The sequence below is a fragment of the Bison bison genome, unplaced genomic scaffold, assembly GCF_000754665.1.
Source record: "Bison bison bison isolate TAMUID 2011002044 unplaced genomic scaffold, Bison_UMD1.0 scf7180017864139, whole genome shotgun sequence".
Taxonomy (NCBI): Eukaryota; Metazoa; Chordata; class Mammalia; order Artiodactyla; family Bovidae; genus Bison; species Bison bison.
In genome coordinates this window covers 9,568,879-9,596,170 of record NW_011494711.1, presented here as the reverse complement: position 1 = coordinate 9,596,170, position 27,292 = coordinate 9,568,879, and the positions used below count along the sequence as shown (strand labels likewise).

The 27,292-nt window shown below is 38.0% G+C and overlaps 1 non-coding gene across 1 annotated transcript; it reads right to left on the bottom strand.

Annotated features, from left to right (window-relative positions):
- Nucleotides 1-12,418: 12,418 nt before the first annotated feature.
- TRNAC-ACA lies at nt 12,419-12,490 on the bottom strand. Its single transcript has one exon. It is a non-coding gene; the product is annotated as a tRNA-Cys (tRNA).
- Between the last annotated feature and the right edge of the window lie 14,802 nt (nt 12,491-27,292).

Genomic DNA, 27,292 nt, shown 5'->3' with positions numbered 1-27,292 from the left:
AACAATAAAGAAAGAAGGATTGGCTCCAGATAGCTAGATGCATATGAAAGAAATTATTTCAGCAAGTCCAAACACTTGGATCTTTCCAAGCACAGATCACTAAATCTCTTCATTTGTGAGATTTGTGCTTGTGTGCTAAGTCGCTTTAGTCCTGTCCAACTCTTTGTGACCCTATGGACTGTAGCTGGCCAGGCTCCTTTATCCATGGGATTCTTCAGGAAAGAATACTAGAGTGGGTTGCCATGCCCTCCTCCAGGGAATCTTCCTGACCCAAGGATCCAACCCGGGTCTCTTATGTCTCTTGCATTAGCAGGTGGGTTCTTTACCACTAGTGCCACCTGGGAAGCAAGCCTGTGAGATTTAGTTTTCTCTTAATTAATAGTAATCTTTTCATATTCAGATTACATGCCCCTTGCTGCAAATTTGTATATAACCTGGCTCCTCTCTCACCTCTTCAGAAATCAGCTCTCTAGGGGTCACCTGAGATACTGTCTCCCACGCTTGAGTCCTAACATGCCCACCTAATTAAGCCTAACTCTCAACTTTTAGGTTGTATGTATTTTTTTTAGTGGATCAGTTCAGTTCAGTCACTCAGTTGTGTCCAACTCTTTGTGACCCCATAAATTGCAACACGCCAGGCCTCCATGTCCATCACCAATTCCTGGAGTTCATTCAAATTCATGTCCATCGAGTTGGTGATGCCATCCAACGACTTCATCCTCTGTCGTCCCCTTCTCCTTCTGCCCCCAATCCCTCCCAGCATCAGGGTCTTTTCCAATGTGTCAACTCTTCACATGAGTTGGCTAAAGTATGGAGTTTCAGCTTTAGCATCATTCCTTCCAAAGAACACCCAGGACTGATCTCCTTTAGAATGGACTGGTTGGATCTCCTTGCAGTCCAAGGGACTCTCAAGAGTCTTCTCCAACACCACAGTTCAAAAGCATCAATTCTTCGGTGCTCAGCTTTCTTCACAGTCCAACTCTCACATCCATACATAACCATTGGATTTTTAGTGGATAAGTAACTTTAAAAAACAAACAAACAAACAAAAAAACTCTTTATTTTAAGAGTAGTTTTTTATTTACAGAAATATTTAAAGGAGTAATACAGAGAGTCCCAATAAACCTATAGTTTCCCTATCCTTAACATCTTATCTTAGCATATGTATTTATTATAATTAAAGAACAAAATATTGATGTGTTGGGGGAGTGTGTAATTTTCTTGGCTCTGTCTTGCTGCAGCAAAAATTTGAAGCAGTGGACTAGTGTTACAACTTGGTTACAGCTCAGTTTAAACAGCGGACCAGTGTTACAGCTCAGTTACAGCTCAGTTTTATTTGGCAAGCAAAGGAAAATACATCCTCAAGGCATGAGGACAGGCCAACCCAAAAGAAGAGCAGGGCTCAATTTTGGCTTCTCTTTTCATTTGTTTTTTTCTTCTCCCACTGAGCCTGCCCTATGTAAATTGGGCTAGCCAGGAGGGCTATTTGTTTCACCTGAGGTTCTCACTCCTGTCCTCGGACCTTCCTTTGCTCTATTTTCACAGGATTTTTCCTTTCTTTGTCTTTTAGTCACCACCATTTTGGACTCTTTTTTCCTATTCTAAAGACCTAACAGACAGATATTAACTAAAGCCCACACTTTATACAGCTTTCCTTAATTTTTACCTAATGTCCTTTTTCAGTTCCAAAATCCCTTCTAGGGCAAAACATGACATTTAGTCATCGTGTCTCCTTAGGCTCCTTAAGGCTGTTAGAGTTTCTCAAACTTTCTGTGTTTTTAATGACCTTACAATTTTGAGGAATATCGATCAGATAGTTTGTAGAATGTCCTTCAGTGGAGATTTGTCCAATGTTTTACCCATGATTACTCTGAGGTTATAAGTTTTGAAATGAAAAACACAGAGGTAAAAGGTCTGTCTAGTCAAGGCTATGGTTTTTCCTGTGGTCATGTATGGATGTGAGAGTTGGACTATGAAGCAGGCTGAGCACGAAGAATTGATGCTTTTGAGCTGTGGTATTGGAGAAGACTCTTGAGAGTCCCTTGGACTGCAAGGAGATACAACCAGTCCATTCTGAAGGAGATCAGCCCTGGGATTTCTTTGGAAGGAATGATGCTAAAGCTGAAACTCCAGTACTTTGGCCACCTCACACGAAGAGTTGACTCATTGGAAAAGACCCTGATGCTGGGAGGGACTGGGGGAAGGAGGAGAAGGGGACGACAGAGGATGAGATGGCTGGATGCATCACTGACTCGATGGACGTGAGTCTGAGTGAACTCCAGGAGTTGGTGATGGACAGGGAGGCCTGGCGTGCTGCAATTCATGGGGTCACAAAGAGTCGGACATGACTGAGCAACTGAACTGAACTGAACTGAAACTTCCATTTACATCACAACTTTTCAAGGATTAGTTCGGTTCAGTCACTCAGTCGTATCCAACTCTTTGTGACCCCATGGACTGCAGCATGCCAGGCCTCCATGTCAATCACTAATTCCCAGAGTTTACCCAAACTCATGTCCATTGAGTCGGTGATGCCATCCAACCATCTCATCCTCTGTTGTCCCCTTCTCCTCCTGCCTTCAAACTTTCCCAGCTTCAGGGTCCTTTCAAATGAGTCAGCGCTTTGCATCAGGTGGCCAAAGTATTGGGGCTTCAGCTTCAGCATCAGTCCTTCCAATGAATATTCAGGACTGATTTCCTTTAGGATGGACTGGTTGGATCTCCTTGAAGTCCAAGGGATTCTCAAGAGTCTACTCCAACACCACAGTTCAAAAGCATCAATTCTTTGGCACTCAGCTGACTACTGGAAGAACTATAGCCTTGACTAGACGGACCTTTGTTGAAAAACTAATGTCTCTGCTTTTTAAGATACATACCATCAAAATGACTATAGAAATTTTTCTAGGTTTTCTTTTCAACTTAGGAAAATTTCTCTCTATTCCTAGCTTGCTCTGTGCTTTTTTAAAATTCATAAATAGCTATTGGATTCTGTCAAATATTTTTCTGCCTCAACTGATATGCTCATTTTCCTTTTTAACCTGTTGATAATAATATAATAGATTATATTGAATGATTTGTTTTCAAATCTTTAATCAGTCTTGCACACCTGAAAAAAATCCCACTTGGTCATCATGTATAGTGTATAATTTACTTTATACATTATTAGATTTGACTTGCTAATATTTTGAAGATTTTTGCATCTGAGTTAGAGATATAGATCTGAGGTTTTCTTTTCTAGTGGTGTTTTTATTTGGTTTTAGTATTAGGTCATAAAACAAATTAGAATAGGTTTTCTCTACTTCTATTTTCTGGAAGAGATTATAGAGAATTGACATCACTTATTCCTTAAATGTATGGTAAAATTCCCCCAGAAAAAAGTCTGAGCCTCTTGCTTTCTTTTTTGCAACACAGTTAGTTGATCCTTGAACAGCATGAATTTGAACTGTTCAGGCCCACTTATACAGGGACTCTTTTCAATAAATACGTTCTACAACACCACCTGATCATAGTTGGTGGAATCCAAGGATGTGAAATCATGGATATGGAGGACCGACGATAAAGTTATAAGTGAATTTTTTACTGCATGGGAGTCACACCCGTAACCCCCATGTTGTTCAGGTGTTAACTATTTAGTAATATTTATTTCCATTTCTTTAATAGATGTAAGAGCCTAGTAAAGTAGGTTGTTATGTGTGGGTTCTGAATTGTTTGGTTTGCATTTGAAAAGCTTAGTTTCTGGCAAGTGGCTCACTATCTCTAGGAATCAGCTTACCTTGATAGGGGCAGTCCCTCCAGAGTCAGCAAGGCCCGAGATGTCAAGACATCAGAATATAGAAAATAGAAGGTGTGGTGGATACATGGCTCTAGAGACTTTTGCACCAGGTAAGTAAATCTCAGCTGTAGCTCCATTGATTTACTTGTCTCTCCAGATTTCAGGGTGGTAATTTTCCCTGCAACCTTAGTTTGCTGATGGATCTAAGGAAAGTTATTGATTTTCAATTTGCTCAGCTTTTTCTTGTTGTAAGGAAGGAAGTGATGACTTCTAACCTCATTACATGTCAGGATTGAAACCAGATGTTTCCAACCAATTTTTAATTGTTCTGCTGATTTAGTTTCATGCCAAGCCTAACATATTTGCAGTAGCTTCCAGATTCAATGGAAATACACTGAGAAATTTCTTTTTATAGAAAATTATGCTCAGTCTAGGAGTGAGATGACAGGCAATTCATTCATACAGTACCATGTGCTTTTATCTTGCTTTAAATATAAGATAAAAAGATATAAAAATACTATCTCAGTTTTTTTTAGGAAACTGCCAAGAAATTAACTAGTTATTCAAACATGATTTAAAGCAGCTAAGAAACAAATGACATGAAACTATGATAAATTCTTCTGTTATCTGCTGAAAAAAGGAGTGGATTAGAAATCCTGACTCAGGTTTGAGTATTGATTGTTAATTGCCAGCTTGGTATCCTTAGAGAGAGTTCACTCCTAAATTTTTCAGTTTGTGAATTTGGATAATATTACCTACCTTTCTGACCTACCTTTCTAACTTCAAGTATAGTTAGGAGCATAACAGGCATGTGAAAGCTTTAAATTTGCATTACAAAGCACTACAGAAATGTAGGGAAGTAATATCCTTGTTAATAACTCTCATGCACATTCTCCTAAGTGTAGATTTTAAAGAGGGCAGAGAGCTGCTAATTCTGCTTTAAAGAAACCACAGCCTCAGGACATATACATGTTAAGAATGAGCAAACTGAGTATCCAAATAGAAGACCCATGGAAGGGAGACTTGGGTTCTGTGTTCTTATATCTCTTACCTTCACTCTGTGACAGAGTCTAAAAGACTGAGGTGAGAATGAGTGAGCATAAGAAAATGAAGGGTAACATGTAAGACTCATCAAAACAAACAACCAAGTACATGACTTTTTCAAAAAAGTTAACTAGTTAGGAAATTTAAATCACTTCTGAGACAGAGAATACACCTGTGAGTGGCTGATGAAGTCAAGTGGGGATCCCAGCACATATTAACATGTCTGTTGGAAAGACTAACAGAGGACTTTATGTTCCTGGCTTGACAATATGTCTTTTTCTTTAGCAGTAAATTCAACCCAAATGACAAACTACAGACAGAAAATGATCATAGACTGTGCCATAGGTAATAACACTGAGCAGAGAATTTTATTGCCCTATAAACTTTTGTCCCATATGTATCATAAAGCATAGAGGTGAGGGCAAAAATTGCCTTTATATTGTCTGTTTTCCACAATTGTGTTCCTATTTTTTAATATTGATAGTGAGGTTTTATATCACTCACTGTTTGTTTGTATCTCAGTTTCATAGCAAATGCAACACATCTGTCAAAAGTCTAAATGAATCTACTTCCTCAGGATATTTAATGTTAGAAAAGAGTGAGGAAGAAAGTCAGCATTTCTTGAGCACCCACTGTATATTTAGCTCTGCAGACACTGATGTGTGTTAAAGGATGAAAGTGACAAGCCAAGCTAATTTGTATTTGGGTTCTTGTTTATACAAGCTGGGTGACTTTAGGCCTTTTGTTTACTCCCACGGAACCTCAGTCTTTTCTTTTTTCCATTCTCTGTAAATTTGGAATAATAATACAATCTGCCTTAAAAGATTTTGGAAATTTGATATATGGAAACTACTTACTGATATCCTAGCAGAAAGATGTCAAGCATTTTTCATTTGCATATATTAACTCAGACCAGACTTCCCTGGTAGCTCAGTAGTAAAGAACTAGCTGGCCAATGCAGCTAGTTCTACCCTGGGTGAGGAAGATCCACTGGAGAAGGAAATGGCAACCCACTCTAGTATTGTTGCCTGGGAAATCTCACGGACAGAGGAGCCTGATGGGCTGCAGTCCATGGGGTCACAAAAGAGTTGTTCATGATTTAATGACTAAACAACATTATCTCAGACTGTCCTAAAAAGCTCTATAAATTAGGTATCTTTCTCCCCCATTTTGCAGAAAAGAAAGTAACACTGAAGAAAGTTAAGAAATATGCCCAAGTGAGGAATATGGTAGGATTTGAGGCAGAGTTTTTCTGACTTTAATATCTTCCTTATCTTTCTAGTCTGTTACAGAATTTTAGAATAATACATTTTTAATAAGTAATATGAACATATTATAGATGTTATATGTCATAAGTATTACATATTCCAGCCCTTTCTATCTTGTCTTTAACCTAAAATATTATCTTTGCTTATATCTTTCTTAGAACTCAAAGTTTTGAATTTTGAAGTAAAGTGATAATATTATCTCTCAGTTACGTTTCCTCAAAAGAAGAATTCAGGCCATTCTCACACTGTGAGGAAGGGTAAAAAGTTTAGAAACTCCCAATTTGGTTTCTATGTTCAGATGCTGTATGGATTGTTATGTTATATGAACTGAAATGTGAATATTTGAAACAGAACTGCAAAATAAATAACCAAATAATAAGAAACTTACATATTGCAAATACTATTTGAAAAAATTTTTGCAAAATTGATAATTATTTCTATAAAATTTCATTTCTAAATTCACATTTTATAATTAAACTTATGATTGTTTTATCTGATTTTCTATATGACAAAAATATTTGATTTATGATTGTGCTGTCTATATTTCCTGTGTGGCAAAATTGTAACTAGTTTTGAATATCAATTTTCAAATACAGGAACAATATGGGTTGGGCAAATTAAATTCATTATAGAAATAAATGCATTCAACATTTTATAAAATGGAAAAAATATAGAGGATATATAGAAATATTGAAGATATATCCATTATGCCTTGCTTTCTTAACTGGTAAAAGTATTGTGATTTCTTTAAAGATATAATTTTTGAAAATGGAAACAAACCGTGTTTTTTTAATTTTTAAAATTTGACTCAGATAAAGTAGACTATAATCATATCAATTTTACTTAATTCCCATGATGTGTTTGAGAGGGAAAAATGTAAATGAATTGTGCATGGAATGCTGCCATATTTTGATTATGATAATTAAAATTTCAATGTAGCTTTATTAAGCAATTTTATCCATGCTAACGTTTAACAGAGTAAGGCAAATTTACTTTTTCTTTTTTTGACTAATCGATGCTACTTTTATAGAATTTTTTAAAGACTCTTGCTTAAATTTTAAAGAAGTCAGTTAGTCCTTGAAGAGACTAATAAGACATGAGTTGCTGAAAGGTAAATAGGCAACTAATTATTTAAAACAGGCCATTCTCTAACACATGCACTGAATAATGGAAAACCATATTTTTAGAGTAGAGAGGCAAGACAACTTAAAGTGTAAAAAACATTTTGAAGGTAGTGATAAAAAAGTTGGAACTATACATATTATAAATTTACCTACTCTGGGTTAATAAAATAAAAATAAGATCAATAATTAATACATTTTGTTAGGTAGTTAGAATAGGAAAAATAAGTCCAAAATGGTGGTGGCTAAAACATGAAGAACTATACAAAAAAGATCTTCATGACCCAGATAACCACGATGGTGTGATCATTCACCTAGAGCCAGACATCCTGGAATGAGAAGTCAACTGGGCCTTAGGAAACATCACTATGAATAAAGCTAGAGGAAGTGATAGAATTCCAGTTGAGCTATTTCACATCCTAAAAGATGATGCTGTGCAAGTGCTGCACTCTATATGCCAGCAAATTTGGAAAACTCAGCAGTGGCCGCAGGACTGGAAAAGGTCAGTTTTCATTCCAATCCCAAAGAAAGCTCAAACTACCACACAATTGCACTCATCTCACGTGCCAAAATTCTCCAAGCCAGGCTTCAACAATATGTGAACCATGAACTTCCAGCTGTTCAAGCTGGATTTAGAAAAGGCAGAGGAACCAGAGATCAAATTGCCAAGATCTGTTGGATTATCAGAAAAGCAAGAGAATTCCAGAAAAACATCTACTTCTGCTTTATTGACTATGCCAAAGCCTTTGGCTGTGTGGATCACAACAGACTGTGGAAAATTCTGAAAGAGATGGGAACACCAGGCCACCTTGCCTGCCTCCTGAGAAATCTGTATGCAGGTTAGGAAGCAACAGTTAGAACTGGACATGGAACAACAGATTGGTTCCAAATCAGGAAAGTGTATGCCAAGGCTGTATATTGTCACCCTGTTCATTTAACTTATATGCAGAGTACATCATGAGAAACGCTGGGCTGGATGAAGCACAAGCTGGAATCAAGATTTCCAGGAGAAATATCAATAACCTCATATATGCAGATGACACCACCCTTATGGCAGAAAGCAAAGAAGAACAGAAGAGCCTCTTAATGAAAGTGAAAGAGGAGAGTGAAAAAGTTGGCTTAATGCTCAACATTTGGAAAACTAAGATCATGGCATCTGGTCCCATCACTTCATGGCAAACAGATGGAGAAACAGTGGAAACAGTGACAGACTTTATTTTTGAGGGCTCCAAAATTACTACAGATGGTGATTGTAGCCATGAAATTAAAAGACACTTACTCCATGGAAGAAAAGCTATAACCAACCTAGACAGCTTGTTAAAAAGCAGAAACATTACTTTGACAAAAAAGGTCCATCTAGTCAAAGTTATGGTTTTTCCTGTAGTCATGTATGGATGGGAGAGTTGGACTATAACCAAAGCTGAGCACTGAAAAATTGATGCTTTTGAACTGTGGTGTTGCAGAAGACTCTTGAGAGTCCATTGGGCAGCAAAGATATCCTACCAGTCCATCCTAAAGAAATCAGTCCTGAATATTCATTGGAAGGACTGATGCTGTAGCTGAAACTCCAATACTTTGCCCACCTGTTGTGAAGAACTGACTCATTTGAAAAGACCTTGATGCTGGGAAAGATTGAAGCAGGAGGAGAAGGGGATTACAAAGGATGAGATGGTTGGATGGTGTCACTGACTCAATGGACATGAGTTTGAGTAAACTCTAGAAGTTGGTGATGGACAGGGGGGCCTGGTGTGCTGCAGTTCATGGGGTTGCAAAGACTCGGACACAACTGAGCGACAGAACTGAACTGAACTGAGGTCAATACAAAGTGACAATGGGGCATCATTTACTTCTAAGGTCACCCAAGGGGTCTCTAACGCATTGGGCATTACTTATTATCTCCATTGTACCTAGAGGTCTCAGTCTTCAGAAAAAGTAGAAAGAGCCAACCAATTCTCAAAATCAGCGATAAAAAAGATAACCCAGGAGACCTCCCTGGGTTGGAAGGAGGCTTTACCAATAGCTCTCCTCGGCACCCATATTGCCCCAAGGGTCTTTGTCCTTATGAGATGCTATATGGGACAACTTTGTTTATCTCAATGACCTCTTCCTAGTATCCAGAGGCTCAGACCCTCCAATCTTATACCATGGCCATTGGGCAATTCCAACAAGATATATACTTGGGGGGTATCAACCAGGACCCAAAAGATTCTAAAGAGCCACCACTCTAAGCTCCAAGGACTCAAGTCCTAATTAAAGCCTGGAAAGTTGGGTCCCCAAAGGCTCAACTCCAGCCCACATGGAAGGGTCCCTACCCTGTAATGCTTTCTACCCCCACAGCAGTCAATGTACCAGGACATGATTCCTGTATTCACTACTCACGAGTCAAGCCAAGGAAGAAAACAGAAGAGGAGGACATTCAATACACCTGTGGGCCCCTGGGAGATCTTAGGATATTCAGGACTACAAATGAGTGCCATTCTAAGGAACACCCCCAAAATTAAGTTTCTGGGGAAAAGATTTCCCAGGACAGCTCTAAAGAGCCAACACAGCTTGGCAAGAGTTGTACTCCAAAATAGACAAGAGATAGATCTCCTGATCCCTGAACAAGGAGGGACTTGACCCATCTTGAATGAGATGTGTTGTTTCTGGGTAAATATTTCCAGCTAAATTAAAGAAAGTCTCACAGTCCTCAAGAAAAACATTCTATGTCTCAAAGAATGAGCTGGAGAGTTCTTGGATGGCTACAATCTCTCTTTGGAGGATCCTTCTCCTGGTGAGGGGGAATTTGGAGTTGGCGAATGCCCCTATTAATCCTTGTTATCATCATATTGATGCTGCTTTTGATTGCTCCATGTATTATCAACTGTCTAACCCATTTTGTTACTGCCCAGATCAACAAGCTACAACATGCAGAGCCAGTTCAGCAAGGATATATAAAACTGCAGCCGACCATGGAAAATATCACTCACCCTTAGATGGACTCACCACTATAAGGACTCTGAGACTTGAGACTAATAAGTGAGGGAGACCCAATGACCCTTACTGTCCCAGTTCAGCAAGAATTAGCCAGAGAGACCTCAACGCACCTATTCCCAAAGAATTGGGCCTCCCATCTCTTGAGGGGGGAATGTTAGGTAGTTAGAATAGGAAAAAGGAGTCCAAAGTGGCAGTGGCTAAAGGACAAGGAGGGAAAAGCCCGCAAAAATAGAACAAAGGAAAATTGAAGGACTGGATTGAGGACCTCAGGTAAAACAAACAGCCCAGTTTACATAGGGCAGGCTCAGGGGGAGGAGAAAAAAAAAAAAACATATAAAAAGAGGAGCCAAAATTGAGCCAGGGGCTTCTCTTCTCTTCGGTCTTTAGGGTTGACCCACCCTCACACCTTGAGGATGTATTTTCCTTTCCTTTCTGAATAAAACTGAGCTGTAACATGGAACTGTAGCACTGGTCCATCCGTCACTTCAAACTTTTGCTGTGACTGAGGAAATTTACACGGGACTGTAACACTGGTCCATCTCTCACTTCAATTTTTTGCTGTGGTGAGACAGAACCGAAGTCCCCCAACAATTCCTTTATAATTGTTTTTAGGAAACAGCTTCTAGTAAAGTCCAAGATTTCAGAAATAATTAACTCAAACTACAGTGTTGTTTGAAAAAGGAAATTAGAGGATAACTTATAAGAATCTAGCCTTGATCCTGAGATTACTTATTATTAATAAAATAATCTCCTGAAATAAGCAACATACCTAAAGATATTTTTTTGGATACTATCACTGAATTTTGTTCTATATCCTACTTTATTTGAGCAATGTGAAGAGAAAAACTTATATGACATTCATTACTAGAGTCATAATTTTATTGCACCACAATCTAACATGACTGATTGATTAGCAAAGTACATTTAGTATATAAAATAAAAGGTTTTCACCATGTAAACACTTGGGACATTTAGTATATATTCATAGAATATGAAGGTACTCTTTTGAAAGGTATATTTATGTTTTTAAAAGTAATTATATCTTTATCTTACTTTGCTGTTGTTTAGTCACTAAGTCATATTTAACTCTTTTGTGACCCCATGGACTAGCCTGCCAGGCATCTCTATCCATGGGATTTCCCAAGCAAGAATACTGGAGTGAGTTGTCATTTCCTTCTCCGGGGATCTTCGCAAACCAGAGATCAAACCCACATCTCCTCAATTGGCAGAGGGATTCTTTACCACTGAGCCACCAGGGAAGCCCTTTCTTACTTTATTTTTTTATAAACCATGAAAATTCTCAAAAAAGTAGTCTGCCCAGACACAGAATTCTAAAATTGAAAATTAAAGATAAAAATAAATCATTTACCCTGCATTTTTATGTAAGGCACTGGAATTCACCATAGTGGATGATTAAAGACTTATCATTAGGTAATGAGTGCTAAGTAGCTTTAACTGTCCAACTCTTTGAGACCCTTTGGACTTGCCCACCATGTTTCTCTGTCCATGGGATCCTCCAGGAAAAAATACTGGAGTGGGTTCCTGTGCCCTCCTCATCCTTAGGTAATAATATCAGCTAAAAACAAGTATCATATGGTATTGCTTATAGGTGGAATCTAGAAAAATAGTACAGATGAACTTACTGACAAAGCATAAATAGAGTCAGAGGTGAACAAAACAAATGTGGGATGAATTGGGAGATTGGGATTGACATATGTACACAACTGTTGCTGCTGCTGCTAAGTTCCTTCAGTCGTGTCCAACTCTGTGCGACCCCATAGATGGCAGCGCACCAGGCTTCCCCATCCCTGGGATTCTCCAGGCAAGAACACTGGAGTGGGTTGCTATTGCCTTCTCCATATATACACTGCTGCTGCTGCTGCTGCTAAGTCGCTTCAGTTGTGTCCGACTCTGTGCGACCCCATAGATGGCAGCCCACCAGGCTTCCCCATCCCTGGGATTCTCCAGACAAGAACACTGGAGTGGGTTGCTATTGCCTTCTCCATATATACACTACTATGCATAAAATAGATAACTAATGAGAACCTTCTGTACAGCACAGAGAACTCTACTCAGTGCTCTGTGGTGACTGCAATGAGACAATGACATTGAAGTCACTCAGTCATGTCCAACTCTTTGCAACCCATGGACTGTAGCCTACCAGGCAGCTCCTCCATCCATGGAATTTTCCAGGCAAGAGTACTGGAGTGGGTTGCCATTTCCTTCTCCAGGAGATCTTCCCAACCCAGGGATCGAACCTGGGTCTCCCGCATTGTAGGCAGATGCTCTACCGTCTGAGCCACCAGGGAAGACTGCAATGAGAAGAAAATCTAAAAAAGAATGGATATATGTTTATGTATAACTGATTCACTTTGCTGCACAGCAGACACTAACACAACACTGTAAAGCAACTATACTGTAATAAAAATTAATAAAAATAAGAATGCCAGCTAATAAAGAAAAAGTGAAAGAATTAGAAAATAACAATTTTGCAACCCACAATGAAATAATTGATTCATACAAGTGTCATTAATAGATGATAAATCATGAAATGGAAGGCTTATGAGAAGCAAATGCTTGCACATTACCTCTTAGATTACTTTCTAAATGCAACAGTGAAGCTTTTGGAAAGAAAATATCTGGCTGTAACTTACATAGCCAAAAGATCAAACCTAAAACTGGTACCACCTAAAATCATATGCTTTCTGCTATGATCTAATATTAAAAAAATACTGCATTATCAATAAAATATTCTTGCCAAAATTTATTAAAAAACTATTCAAGCCTTTAGTCCTAACTCAAAACATTCTTCAGTAATTTTATTCCACATTAGCAATCTAAAAACATTTCCATTATTTCTCTACATCCTAACATTTAAAGTTCTTTATGAATATCTGAATATGAAATAATTTTCAACAATGTTTTAATTTTCATTTCTCTGATTACTGCTGCTGCTGCTGCTAAGTCACTTCAGTCCTGTCCAACTCTGTGCGACCCTATAGACGGCAGCCCACCAGGCTTCCCAGTCCCTGGGATTCTCCAGGCAAGAACACTGGAGTGGGTTGCCATTTCCTTCTCCAATGCATGAAAGTGAAAAGTGAAAGTGAAGTCACTCAGTCGTGTCTGACTCTAGCGACCCCATGGACTGCAGCCTACCAGGCTCCTCCATCCATGGGATTTTCCAGGCAAAAGTACTGGAGTGGGGTGCCATTGCCTTCTCTGATTCCTACTTAACTGGAATACATTTTTACATGGTTTCACTTTATGGCTATTTATGGCCAAAATTTCTTATTCTCTGAATTACACACATGGAGTGTCCATTTTTATATTTGTAACAGATATTTTTACAGAGATTGTACATGCTTTGTTAGGTACAAGCAAACCTCAAAGATACTCTGGGTTGGGTTTCAAACAACTGCCATAAAGAAAATCACACAAGTTTCTTGGTTTTCCAGTACACATAAAAATTATGCTTATACTATACTGTAGTGTATTAAATGAGCAAAGGCATTATATCTAAAAAATGCATATCAATTCAGTTCAGTTTAGTCGCTCAGTCATGTCTGAGTCTTTGCAACCCCATGAACTGCAGCACGCCAGGCCTCCCTGTCCATCACCAACTCCCAGAGTTAACTCAAACTCATGTCCATTGAGTCAGTGATGCCATCCAACCATCTCATCCTCTGTTGTCCCCTTCTCCTCCTGCCTTCAATCTTTCCCAGCATCAGGGTCTTTTCAAATGAGTTAGCTCACATCAGGTGACCAAAGTTTTGGAGTTTCCACTTCAGCATCAGTCCTTCCAATGGATATTCAGAACTGATTTCTTTAAGATGGACTGTTTGGATCTCTTCGCAGTCCAAGGGACTCTCAAGAGTCTTCTCCAACACCACAGTTCAATTTTTTAGTGCTCAGCTTTCTTTATAGTCCAACTCTCACATCCATACATGACTACAGGAAAAACCATAGCCTTGACTAGATGGCAAGTAATGTCATCTAGTCAATTGTTGGCAAAGTAATGTCTCTGCTTTTTAATATGCTGTCTAGGTTGGTCATAGCTTTTCATCCAAGGAGCTAGCCTCTTCTAATTTCATGGTTGCAGTCACCATCTGCAGTGACTTTGGAGTCCCCCCAAAATATAGGCTGTCACTGTTTCCATTTTCCCATCTATTTCCCATGAAGTGATGGCACCAGATGCCATGATCTTAGTTTTCTGAATGTTGAGCTTTAAGCCAAATTTTTCACTCTTCTCTTTTACTTTCATCAAGAGGCAAAAATGCATATACCCAAATTTAAAATGCTTTATTGCTAAAATAGTAACCATCATGAGCCTTCAGCAAGTCTTAACCTTTTGCAGTATGACATCAAAAATTGTCATACTGGATGAAGCAAGTCAGACAGAGAAGGACAAATATGTGGTATCACTTATATGCGGAATCTAAAAACAGATACAGATGAACTTATCTACAAACAGAAATAGAGTTACAGATGTGGAAAACTTATGGTTACCAGGGGACAAGGGAAATGAGTAAATTGGGAGATTGAGACTGATGTATACATACTAGTATATATAAAATAGATAACTAATAAGGACTTACTATATAGCACAGTAAACTCTACTTGATACTCTGTAATAGCCTACATGGGAAAGGAATCTAAAAAAAGAGTGGATTTTTGTATATGTATAACGGATTCACTTTGCTGTATAGCAGAAACTAACACAATATTGTATCAACTATACCCCAATAAAAATTTCTTTTTAAAAAATCAGTGATCACAGAGCACTATAATAAATACAGTAATAATAATGAAAAAGTTTGAAATGTGTGAGAATTACTAAAATATGACACAAAGTGAGGAAATGTTGGAAGAAATGGCACCAAGAGCCTTGTTGGTTGGAGGTTGACACTAACCTTACATTTGTAGACAATGCATTCTCTTCAAAGCACAGTAAAACAAAGTATGTCTATATGTGAAAATAACTTGTCTTAGTCAGTGGTTCTTAAACTTGATTACACAATAGAATCACTTGGGAAGCTTTAAAAATGTCTATACCTAGGCTACTGATCTCATATGATGATGGAAATCTTTATATTTGTCTTAAACTGGCCATTACTTCCCTATTTTCTTATTTCCCACCTTAGTTTTGGACCTTGTAACCTGTGTGGTGCTTTTTCTCCATTATCCACCCACATCCATCATTTTTTCAGCTTTCAGTGAAGCATATGCCCAACTCACTGATTATGGTTTTTTTTTTTTTTTCCCATTTTTGTTATTCAGATGTGTTTAACATTTTTTTGAGTTATTGGTTTTATTTAGCACAGCTAATCCTTTTAAAATATTGTTTATATGCTCTATGTTTCACTGGTATTTTTTTCTGATGTTTTGAGAGAAGATAATAGAATTAACTACATAAGGCTATGTTGATTTGATCCTCTTCAATTTTCACCTTGACAACTACTTAGTTCATTAAAATCAGTAATGATTTTCAATTCTTATCTTATTTATTATTCAGTCAATGAGGTAAAAACATTTCATTGGCCTTTCATTTGCTATGCTACTATTCACTAGTTGTAGAATGATGAAACCACCATCTTACTGCTCCCAAAAAGAAAGAAAATAAAACCAAGGTACAAAATTCCTGTTTTGTTCCTCACAATCTAGTGAGAGAGTAGCCATCAAACCTGATAAAATGTAAAATTGCAGCTGTGATAAATATCAAGAAGTGGATATCAATGTAGCTACAATAATGTAAAATTTAGATAGTGAAATGATCACTGAGTTTACTAAATCTTCTCTGAGTTATTGATGGCTGAGTTGCGACCTACGTTTCCTGCTTCCTTGAAAAAGAAAATGTACAAATCATGGAAGAATTATTCAATAGTAAATATTTGATTGATGTAATTTCTTATGATAAAATCACCAATGATGAAGATAGACTGTTACCATTGATTTTAAAATGTTTAGCAGAATCCAAACATCCGAGGATAGATTCTGTCTTGTTTATAAATCATTATGTTACAGGGACGAATCATAATTTTCAAGAGTATCTCAGATCTACTGCTCTAACACTTGCATCTTTCCATCTATGAGTACTTGTTACCTATGCTTTTGAAGAAATGCTACCTTGTTTATACCTCTGACTCTGCCTCAGCTTTTTCATGAAAAAACCACCTCATCCATTCTCACTTACCAGGAATGATAGACCCTTTCTGATGGTTTTTGATGCTTGATGTTATAAGCACCTTGTTGTGAAAGCTGAACGACTGAACTCTAAATAAGAAAAAATGAATGCTTAGAATTTTCTAGTGATACTCTCAATGAAAGTTCTCTTAAAACAATACTAGAGTTAGAGATACAATTTGCTGGAAAAGTTTAAGAAAATCATATCAAAAATAAATATAAGAAACAAGAAATAATTAGAAAAATAAAGAGCCCTCCAAAAGGCAATAAAGATGATACTGCTTTTCTGTGATAAAATTTGGACTCTAAAACAAGCAGTATTTAGTGTTGGGTTACTTCTTTTTAGTTACAGTCACTTAATTCACCCATAAAATGTTAAGAAAATTCTAAAGTGTGCTCTTCTGGCTTTATAGGAATGTTCATTCCCCAAAGTTAAGTGTGAAAAATGTAAAATATCCAATTGCACAAATACATTATCTTTCTACAGTTACGTAAAAAGCATTTATAAGAAATGTTTGAAGAGTGCAACATTCACATTTATCACTCAGATGCTGGCAAATTGCCAATATTTTGCCTAGCTGACTCTACATAAACTTTGTGGGGAAGTTTCTTTATTTGTACAAGAAACTAAAAGAACTGGATAGTTAACTTGATGTTTAATTAAATAAATGGAAGAATAAAAATTAATCCACGGGAAAGATACAGCAAAAATATGAGAAAACACAAAAATTATAAACGTAACTCAGTAGTCAAAAATTCTAGATCTTTACTCCTTAAACTGTAAGAGATTTTATTTCAGTGCAAGAGACCCAGTTTATAGTGAATACAAGGTACATTGATCTTTTTTTAAAAAGTCAATTTCTTCTTACATGTGTGTATCTATCAGTTCAGTTCAGTTCAGTTCAGTCGCTCAGTCGTGTCCGACTCTTTGAGACCCCATGAATCGCAGCACACCAGGCCTCCCTGTCCATCACCAACTCCCAGAGTTCACTCAGATTCACGTCCATCGAGTCAGTGATGCCATCCAGCCATCTCATCCTCTGTCATCCCCTTCTCCTCCTGCCCCCAATCCGTCCCAGCATCAGAATATATCTATAGTTATCTAGTTTTCATAAATACATGAATGCCAATACATGTATTTTAATATCGTAGTCTGTTAGTTTTCTTCCTTTTTCCCTCATTGCCCAAAAAAGGAAGTTTGACCCAGTCAATACCCTGGAATATTCCAAAGCATTCATCTTATTGATATTGGATGAGTGATATTTAAAAAAAAATCTAATCAATGAAATATATCTTAAGTATTCATCCAAAATGCATGCACAAAGCAGGAATTTCTTAGTTTATTTATAATGGATTCATTATTTCTATTATTTTCCTCTTCTACAATTACAGATAATGGTGTTAATATTTCTCTAAAGTCTTCTTTTTTTTATAAACTTTGGTGAAAATTGAGAAGCTGTGAATGCTCACTGACCTACCAAAAGCTTAATTTGCATAGTTGTTCTAACATGTATACACATAAGAAAGGATATCTTTACCCTATATTAATATGCCCTTTATACTCATCGATAACATAATAAAATACAGAAAATCAATCATTTCATTAAAATAAAACCATGTATTACTATGTTAAGTAAGATTTTCTTCCCTAGCAGCAGTTGCATAATTATTTCTAGTGAGTCCTAGATGATTACACTAAACATATAGAACATTGTACCTACTATTATTCCCTTTCACTCTTAAAAAATTCTGGGTTGGAAATTCTTCCAAAATATTTTACATTTCTAGCAAAATAATAAATGCATCTGCTAGAGAATACTCCTCTCAAAGACACAGCAAGAGTACCATTAAACTGTAAACTATAATTGCCATCTGAGCACTTAAGCTCCTGTGTCAAGGGACTAGCAGACAAGAAGAGGAGGTGTCCTATACAATGGGAATATTTGAGCATATGGGTAGTGCTGAAATCACCAATTTCAGTGCCACCTTTTGCTCCCTTTGTCAATTTTAACATAAATGGGTTGAGAAAGATATGATGACCAAAGTCTAGAACCTTCATAATTGAAGATCAAGACATCAGGAAGACAGGTCCACTAGAATTCTATAAAGATGTCTCAGTCCTTATTTGAGCTGGGAAAACTGGACAGCTACATGAAAAAGAATTAAATTAGGGCACTTCCTAACACCATACACAAAAATAAAATCAAAATAATTTAAGACTTAAACTTAAGGCCAGAAACTATAAAGCTCTTAGAGGAAAGAGGAAAACATAGGCAGTACACTCTTTGACATAAATCACAGCAAGATTCTCTCTGACCCACTTCCTATATTAATAGAAATTAAAAAAAAAATAAAGAAATGGGACCTAATAGAACTTAAACACTTTGCACAGCAAAGAAACTATAAACAAGATAAAAAGACAACCCTCAGAATGGGAGAAAATAATTACAAATGGAGCAACTGACTAAGAGTTAATCTCCAAAATACATAAGCAGCTCATATAGCTCAATATCAGAAAAATAAACAACCCAATCAAAAAATGGGTAGAAGACCTAAACAGATATTTCTCCAAAGAAGACATACAGATGGCCAGTCAGTTCAGTTAGTTCAGTCGCTCAGTCATGTCCAACTATTTGTGACCCCATGAATCGCAGCACACCAGGCCTCCCTGTCTATCACCAACTCCCGGAGTTTACCCAAACTCATGTCCATCGAGTTGGTGATGCCATCCAGCCATCTCATCCTCTGTCGTCCCTTCCTCTTCATGCCCCCAATCCCTTCCAGCCTCAGGGTCTTTTCCAATGAGTCAACTTTTCATATGAGGTGGCCAAAGTATTGGAGTTTCAGCTTCAATATCGGTCCTTCCAATGAACACTCAGGGCTGATCTCCTTTAGGATGGACTGGTTGGATCTCCTTGCAGTCCAAGGGACTCTCAAGAGTCTTCTCCAACACCATACTTCAAAAGCATCAATTCTTCGGGGCTCAGCTTTCTTCACAGTCCAACTCTCACATCCATACATGACCACAGGAAAAACCATAGCCTTGACTAGATGGACCTTTGATGGCAAAGTAACATCTCTGCTTTTCAATATGCTATCTAGGTTGGTCATAACTTTCCTTCCAAGGAGTAAGCGTCTTTTAATTTCATGGCTGCAGTCACCATCTGCAGTGATTTTGGAGCCCAAAAAAAGAAAGTCTGACACTGTTTCCACTGTTTCCCCATCTATTTCCCACGAAGTGATGGGACCAGATTCCATGATCTTCGTTTTCTGAATGTTGAGCCTTAAGTCAACTTTTTCACTCTCCTCTTTCACTTTCATCAAGAGGCTTTTTAGTTCCTCTTCACTTTCTGCCATAAGGGTGGTGCCATCTCCATATCTGAGGTTATTGATATCTCTCCCGGCAATCTTGATTCCAGCTTGTGCTTTTTCCAGCCCAGTGTTTCTCATGATGTACTCTGCATATAAGTTAAATAAGCAGGGTGACAATATACAGCCTTGACGTACTCCTTTTCCTATTTGGAACCGGTCTGTTGTTCCATGTCCAGTTCTAACTGTTGCTTCCTGACAGAGAAATACAAATCGAAACTGTAATGAGGTGATAACCTCACACTGGTGAGAATGGCCATCATCATCAAAATATCTGCAAATAATAAATGTTGGAGAGGACGTGGAGAAAAGAGCACCCTCTTACATTGATGGGAATGTAAACTAATGTAACCATTATGGAAAACAGTATGTAGATTCCTTAAAGAAAAAAAAAAAAAAACTAGGAGTAAAACTACCATATGATCCAGTAACCCCACTACTGAGCATATACCCTAAGAAAACCACATTCTAAAAGACATATCACCCTAATGTTCATAATAGCAATATTTACAATATCCAGAACATAGAAGCAACATACATGTCTATCAACAGATCAATGAATAAAGAAGTTGTAGTACATTCATATAATGGGAATATTACTCAGTCATTAAAAGGAATGAATTTGAGTCAGTTGTAGTTAGGTGGATGAACCTAGAGCCTCTTATACAGAGTGAAGTGAGTCCAAAAGAGAAAAGCAAGTATAGTATACTAATGCATATATATGGAATCTAGAAAACCAGTACTGAGGAAAATGGTAGAGAACAGACTTGTGGACACAGTGGGGGAAAAGGTGAGGGTGGGATGAACTGAGAAGTAGAGTTGACATACATATGGTGTCGTGTATAAAATAGATAACTAGTGGGGAGCTGATATGTAACATAGGAAGCCCAGCCTGGTACTTGTGATGACCTAGAAGGGTGGAACGGGGGGAGGGAGGGGAGGGAGGAAAGGGATGTGTGTGTGTGTGTACATATATATATATATAATTATGACATTCATGTTGCTATATGGCAGAAATCAGCACAAAATTGTAGAGCAATTTTCACCAATTAAAAATTAAAATTTTTAAAATGGATCTGAGCCACACAGAGAGTGGTCTGTAGGGAAGTCGGGCTTTATCACTTAGACTGTCTTCAGCATTAAAGGCCTTGTTATCTCAATTACCGGAAATGTTGCCAGCAGGCATCCCTCACCTAGCAGTCCCCTTTGAGGATTGCCTTAGGTAAGATCTGCCTTACCTAAATGGCAACCCACTCCAGTATTCTTCCCTAGAAAATCCTGTGGATGGAGGACCCCGGTGGGCTGCCGTCTATGGGGTCTCACAGAGTCGGACACAACTGAAGCGACTTAGCATGCATGCATGCACGCCTTACCTAACATCATTCTTCCTTCTCAAGGCAGAAAATAAGCAGTGCTTAGTTGGCATGGGATAAAGACCTGACATTTTTGACCCTGCTTTTAGGATAACTCTGAAGGTTATGCCATTTTGAGATTCCCAGTAAAGTCAGGTGATAGCTTTCTTAAGGTAGTTTCCCTTTGCCCAATCTTGCTCCCTTTCCTTACCTCCCACAAGTGTTTTCTCCAAGAGCACTCCATAACAAATCTCCTATTGGTTAAAAAAGCAAGTAAACAAACAAATCAACTATGGGAAATGGCTGAGGATATATACTATATATTTCAACTTCTTATGATTAAACACGGAGAAGGCAATGGCAACCCACTCCAGTACTCTTGCCTGGAACATCCCATGGACGGAGGAGCCTGGTAGGCTGCAGTCCATGGGGTCTCGAAGAGTGGGACATGACTGAGCGACTTCACTTTCACTTTTAACTTTCACTTTTCACTTTCACTCTTCACTTTCATGCATTGGAGAAGGAAATGGCAACCCACTCCAGTGTTCTTGCTTGGAGAATCCCAGGGACGGGGGAGCCTGGTGGGCTGCCGTCTATGGGGTTGCACAGAGTCAGACACGACTGAAGCGACTTAGCAACAGCAGCAAGCAGCAGCATGATTAAACAAAACTTACATTGCTCTTATTCTATACATGTGCTGTACATGATTATTCACTATCTTCATTCTCACTCCTTTTATTTACTTCTACTTCCAGTATGCATTTTAGCTGGAGTTCTGTATATTGTTTCAGTTCAGTTCAGTCACTCAGTCATGTCTGACTTTTTGTGACCTCATGGACTGCAGGATATCAGGCTTCCCTGTCCATCACCAACTCCCAGAGCTTGCTCAAACTCATGTCCATTTAGTTGGTGATACCACCCAACCATCTCATGCTCTGTCATCCCCTTCTCCTCTGGCCTTCAATCTTTCCCAGCATGAGGGTCTTTTCAAATGAGTTAGTTTGGCATCAGGTGGCCAAAGTATTGGAGTTTCAGCTTTAGCATCAATCCTTCCAGTGAATATTCAGGACTGATTTCCTTTAGGATTGACTGATTTGATCTCCTTGCAGTCCAATGGACTCTCAAGAGTCTTCTCCAACACTGTAGTTCAAAAGTATAACGTTTAGGTTTCACTAGTGGTTGAAAAACCTAGGGAGAGGTAGTTCTCCCCATGAGAAAGAGGCCATTTGCCACTGGCTCTTTCTGCTTTTGGACAAGACCAGAGATGTTTTACGAAGGCCATGAAAACTTCTGCAGATTTTACCTGCTTGTAAACAGAGCAGGGATACCCTATTAACAAGCTTCCTCAGTGGCTCAGACATTAGCGAATCTGTCTGCAATGCAGGAGTTCATGGTTTGATCCCTGGGTTGGGAAGATCCCCTGTAGAAAGCCATGGCAACCCCCTCCAGTATTCTTGCCTGGAGAATCCCATGGACAGAGGAGCCAGGTGGGCTACAGTCCATGGGGTCACAAAGAGTTAGATACAACTGAAGCAATTTAGCACAAAAGCACACACCCTAATAACAGAGGTTTCTTACTGCCTGGGTCTCATATAATCCAGTATAAAAACCCTGAATGGGTTAAGATAGTACCCCCAATTATGAGTTGTTTGAGGACTATAAATTTAGATGTCTCAAAATTCAATTTTGAAAGTTTTATAGTTTTATTTACATGTATTTTTAACAATTTAAAAATTGAGACATTAAACATTAATAAGAGAATTTGTTTTAGCTTTCAAATCTGCATCCAGAAAATAGAAGGCTGATTTTTTTTCCCCTCACCACAATTCATTTGGTCTATATGAAAGGATGCAAGACATCTTTAGAATATAAATTCTCAAGTTTTGTGCCAAGTTTTCAACACCAAACTCCACAAAAATTTCCAGCAGACTTGTCATATGAAATTTTAAGAACTGAAATTAACTCGTTTCTATTTTCTGTATTAGATATTCTATTTAGAGGAACAGCACACACATTTTTAGCTTTAGGTTTCAAAATATGTATTTCTTGAAAAGCTTTGTGACACATCCATCCACTTTAAAAATAGTTCATATAACATTATTTCCACTGCCAGGAACCATTTGCTCAGTAGGACAGTTCTTACACTTTAGGCTGAAGTATACGGTTCTTTGGGTAATGTGTATGGTATTCTAGTTCTGTACTTATCTTACAGATACTAGGGATCCAAAATAGATCTGTATATACAAAGAACATACTTTAAAAAAATAATACACAATTTCAAATAATAGGTAAGCTTTTTACTTCCAAAAACTATGCATTTTATAACTTTTATGACACTCATTTCACATAAAACTCCACTCTATTTAACCTCTTGTTAAAAAACCTTCCTCACCTCACTCCACACTCATTCCCAACCTCCTTCCCTCATGGCATCTTTTGGTTTCTGGTGTAATCTACAAACGGTAAAGACAAAGCTAGAGAATATTCATTTTTGGCAAAAGTTAAAAACCTCTTCAGAATTAATGGACTCCCTGGCAGTGAATAAGGTGATGTCTGACGCTCTCCAAGGAGTATGTTTTGGTACAGGTTGGTATGATTACAAAAATAACATCACTGAGATGAATATTTATCTTCAGTCATGTATTCTTGGTAAATATATTTCCAAGAATATTTTTCTTTCAAGGCTAATCTTAGGAAGGTGTTCTTAAAACCCTAACTAGCAAAAATTTTACATGCCCAAGGAAACCTAGTTTCCTAATAGATTCAAAGGGCTATGAACAAAAAGAATGTTGTAGATTACCAGAGTTGTCCTAATCCAATTAGTTAGATAATGAAAGAAATGCAAGAGCCCATATATAGTTAGACATTCCAACTTTTGTTTCTCCTAAAACTAACAAACCCTTGTAGTTAAATACTAGTTGAGAGTAATTTTTAAATGTTCCTATTGTTCAGTAAACAGAATAAATAATAGTTACTACTATTGCCCAAGCTCTTAACTATAACACTTCATAGTATATTCAGATTCCATATCTGTATAAGCAGGACCCATAAGATGGCTGCTGTCTTATTCTCTGTACAATCCCTGCTTGACCTGGCCCTGCCTCACCCTTATCTTAAGGGCATGATTGCCTTGCCCTCAAAAGTCCAAGAAAGTTTAATCAGTAACCATCTGCATGATCAGACAGACCCTCCCACCTCCCACACCCCTCCCAGCTAATGATTGTTCTAGCCCAGAACCAGGACTCCAGTATGTTTGATCATCAACAGGAAACAACAGCTGTGGAAAAGAGCTTCTGAGAAGCATGTGGGCCAGCAGTCACCTTGGCAACCAAGGAACCTTTCTGACACCATGCCCTCTATAACTGCTAGCCTCCTCCTCCCTTGTGTAGCCATATTGCAGCTGAGTCTTGCCTGCGGCAGACCAGGCATGGTGGGGTGTTGCTACAGGACCTTTGCCTTTAACTTGTAAGATTTCCCATTCAATAAATTGGTGATGTCTCTGTGGCTAACTCCTGGCTCTTTCTTTGGTTGAACAGCTGGGCAATGACATGGATTGCAGCATTATGGGATTCAGACCAAGAGTATCTACATTCTATAACCTTTTCAAGTCCTCGAATTCCTCTGTATCTCATACTGTATCCATTCAGGCTGAGAAACTGAAACCACTCTAATTATGTGAAACAGAGAGCACTAAATAGAGGAACTGGTTCTCAAAGTGTTAGAAGGGTCAAGGAGTGAAAAGGAAAGGAGTTTATTCAGAGTCCATCTCTAGGATGGCTGCTGTGTCCATAGGGAGTGTGGTGCAAATACCACTAAGTCAGACAAGCAGGCGGCTAGGAGGCCACAGGGCAATAGAGCAAGACCTTGGAGCCCCCATTGGTCTGAAGTTGCTGACCTTCCCCCAGTACCACCAGAGCATCTCCAGTAGCCTGCTATGCAGAAGCCACAGAAGAAATAATAATGACATCTTCTCTTTAAATTTCAGTCTAGCACAAGTGCCTCACTTTGGCGGAACCTAACCCGTGAACAGCTGGCAAAGGAGTCTAGGAAATATAATTTTAAGTTTTCAGCCCATAGCACAAGGCAGAGTAAGTGCAAGACTGAACTCTGATAAATATTTGGCACATTTATTTATGCAACACTACTAGAGAGACATTGAGCAATTATTAAAATAAAATAGAGTTATTAAGGAAGGAACAGCATATCATACAGGAAGTGTATGATATGTTGGACTGGTCCTCAGAAACAGAGTTCTGAGTATCTACAGGATCGGGTTACTATTGATAGACCTTTAGTCCCTTTCAACAGCTTTTATTCTGTACCAGAATAATTTACTTATTAAAAACAGAAAATGATTATATAAGCAAATATGTATTCAATAATTAGCATTCAACTGATTTTTAAATATCTCACCACTATTAGGTATGAAGCCGCTACAGGCACAAATAGAACCTATACTACAAACTATGGTTGGTCAAATGGTTATTCCAATTAAGGTCTTCTTCTAGAACATGATATTAGTTGGAAATAGTTGCTTTTTCTTTGGATCCCAGCCATGATTTATTCAGTAATGAGATAGTTTATAAAGCATATAGGCATCCATTTATCTGTGTTGTTTTTGCTCTCCATCCATTTCTAATAGATGTAATTTCACTAGTAATTTTATTTTGAGTTAGTTATAAGGGGTATAGTTACATAGAGATAGATTATATAAACTTCATTTTTTGCTCTCTTTTTGTGACAAATTTCTAGAGTATTACATTGCTTTCAAAGAACATGTATTATTTCTAAGGAAATAAATTTTTCCTTGTAGCTAAAACTATGGCTTATTTTTAAATGTTCCATAGGTACTTATCTAATTCACTCATTCATTAAACATACTTTTGTTGAGCAACTTATTTGTTTTGCCAGGCTCTGAAAAAGGCAGCGAACAGCACCATCAACCAGAAACAGGGTCAGAGGGATGCTGCTTACATTTGAATTGAAAGAGAAATAGAAGTAAGAAGTCTAATAAAATAATTACAAGTCATGTGAAAAAGTATTAAAAGTGTTAGTTGCTCAGTCGTGTCCAATTCTTTGTGACCCCACAGACTGTAGCCCCTGAGGATCCCCTGTCCATGGAATTCTCCAGGCAAGAATACTGGAAAGAGTATCCATTTCCTTCTCCAAGGGATCTTCCTGAACCAGGGATCAAACCCAGGTCTCCTGCTTTGCTGGCAGATTCTTTACCATTTGAGCCACCAGGAAGCCCAATTCCATTAATAAGTGCTCTGATTTAAAAAAGGGCTAAGATAGAAACTAACAAATGAAGGGTGTCTACTCTAGGTCGGTTGGTCATGGAAGTCTTTCCTGAAGAGATGACTCCATCTGGGACATGAACTTAGAGAGGAGTTCATCATGAGAAGAGCTAGTTGCATGTGGAGGTACATGGAGCCTCACAGGAAGCTCAAAGCTAGGAGCTACACAAAGGAGACTGAGGGCTGCCCCTTGGGGGGGGTTTTAGTGTTGAAGGTAACGTGTCATTTATTCTAGCAAGGATGCTTGACCTTCTGTTGCTTCAGCAGCTGTAGCACTGTTCTGCCAATCTGGCCCCAACATCAAGTCCACAAGGTTCCTTGGTAATAACATCCTCCTTTTTTTGAGAATTATGTGCACAGATTTAATCTGGGAATGATGTAACACACAGATAAGTTCTTACACATGGCCACTTCTTTTGCTTGCACCACCACATCACCACATCTGATGATGGGACTGTTGTGGTTGTGCCAAAGAAATTCAGCTTTTGGAGAGACTTCCACTTTGAGATTGCAGAATCCTTAATTCTCTTGGGTTTCTTTCTCAAATTGATAGCATTTGCTTTATAAGTTAGCAAATTCCTATCTATTCTGGCTTGTGGGTGGCACCTTTCCAGTTTTCTGGTACTGTTTTGAATTTATTCTTATAGTCATATTTTTTCTGTCTTTTCAACAAGATTTGGGAAGTGACTGGAAGTAACTACACAGGATCCTCCAACTTTGTTTACACTGGAGTCTCAGAATTTATTTCAAAAGTATGCTTTTATTTATCTAAAAATGTTTTATGTAATTCACAAACAATTATGAATATGTATGTTAGTTTATGAAACCCTTTATGAATGCATGCAGCCTGCTTTTAGAATTTGATCTTTATTTCATGTTTTCTCTCAGTTTTCTATATTTTTGTGATATTACT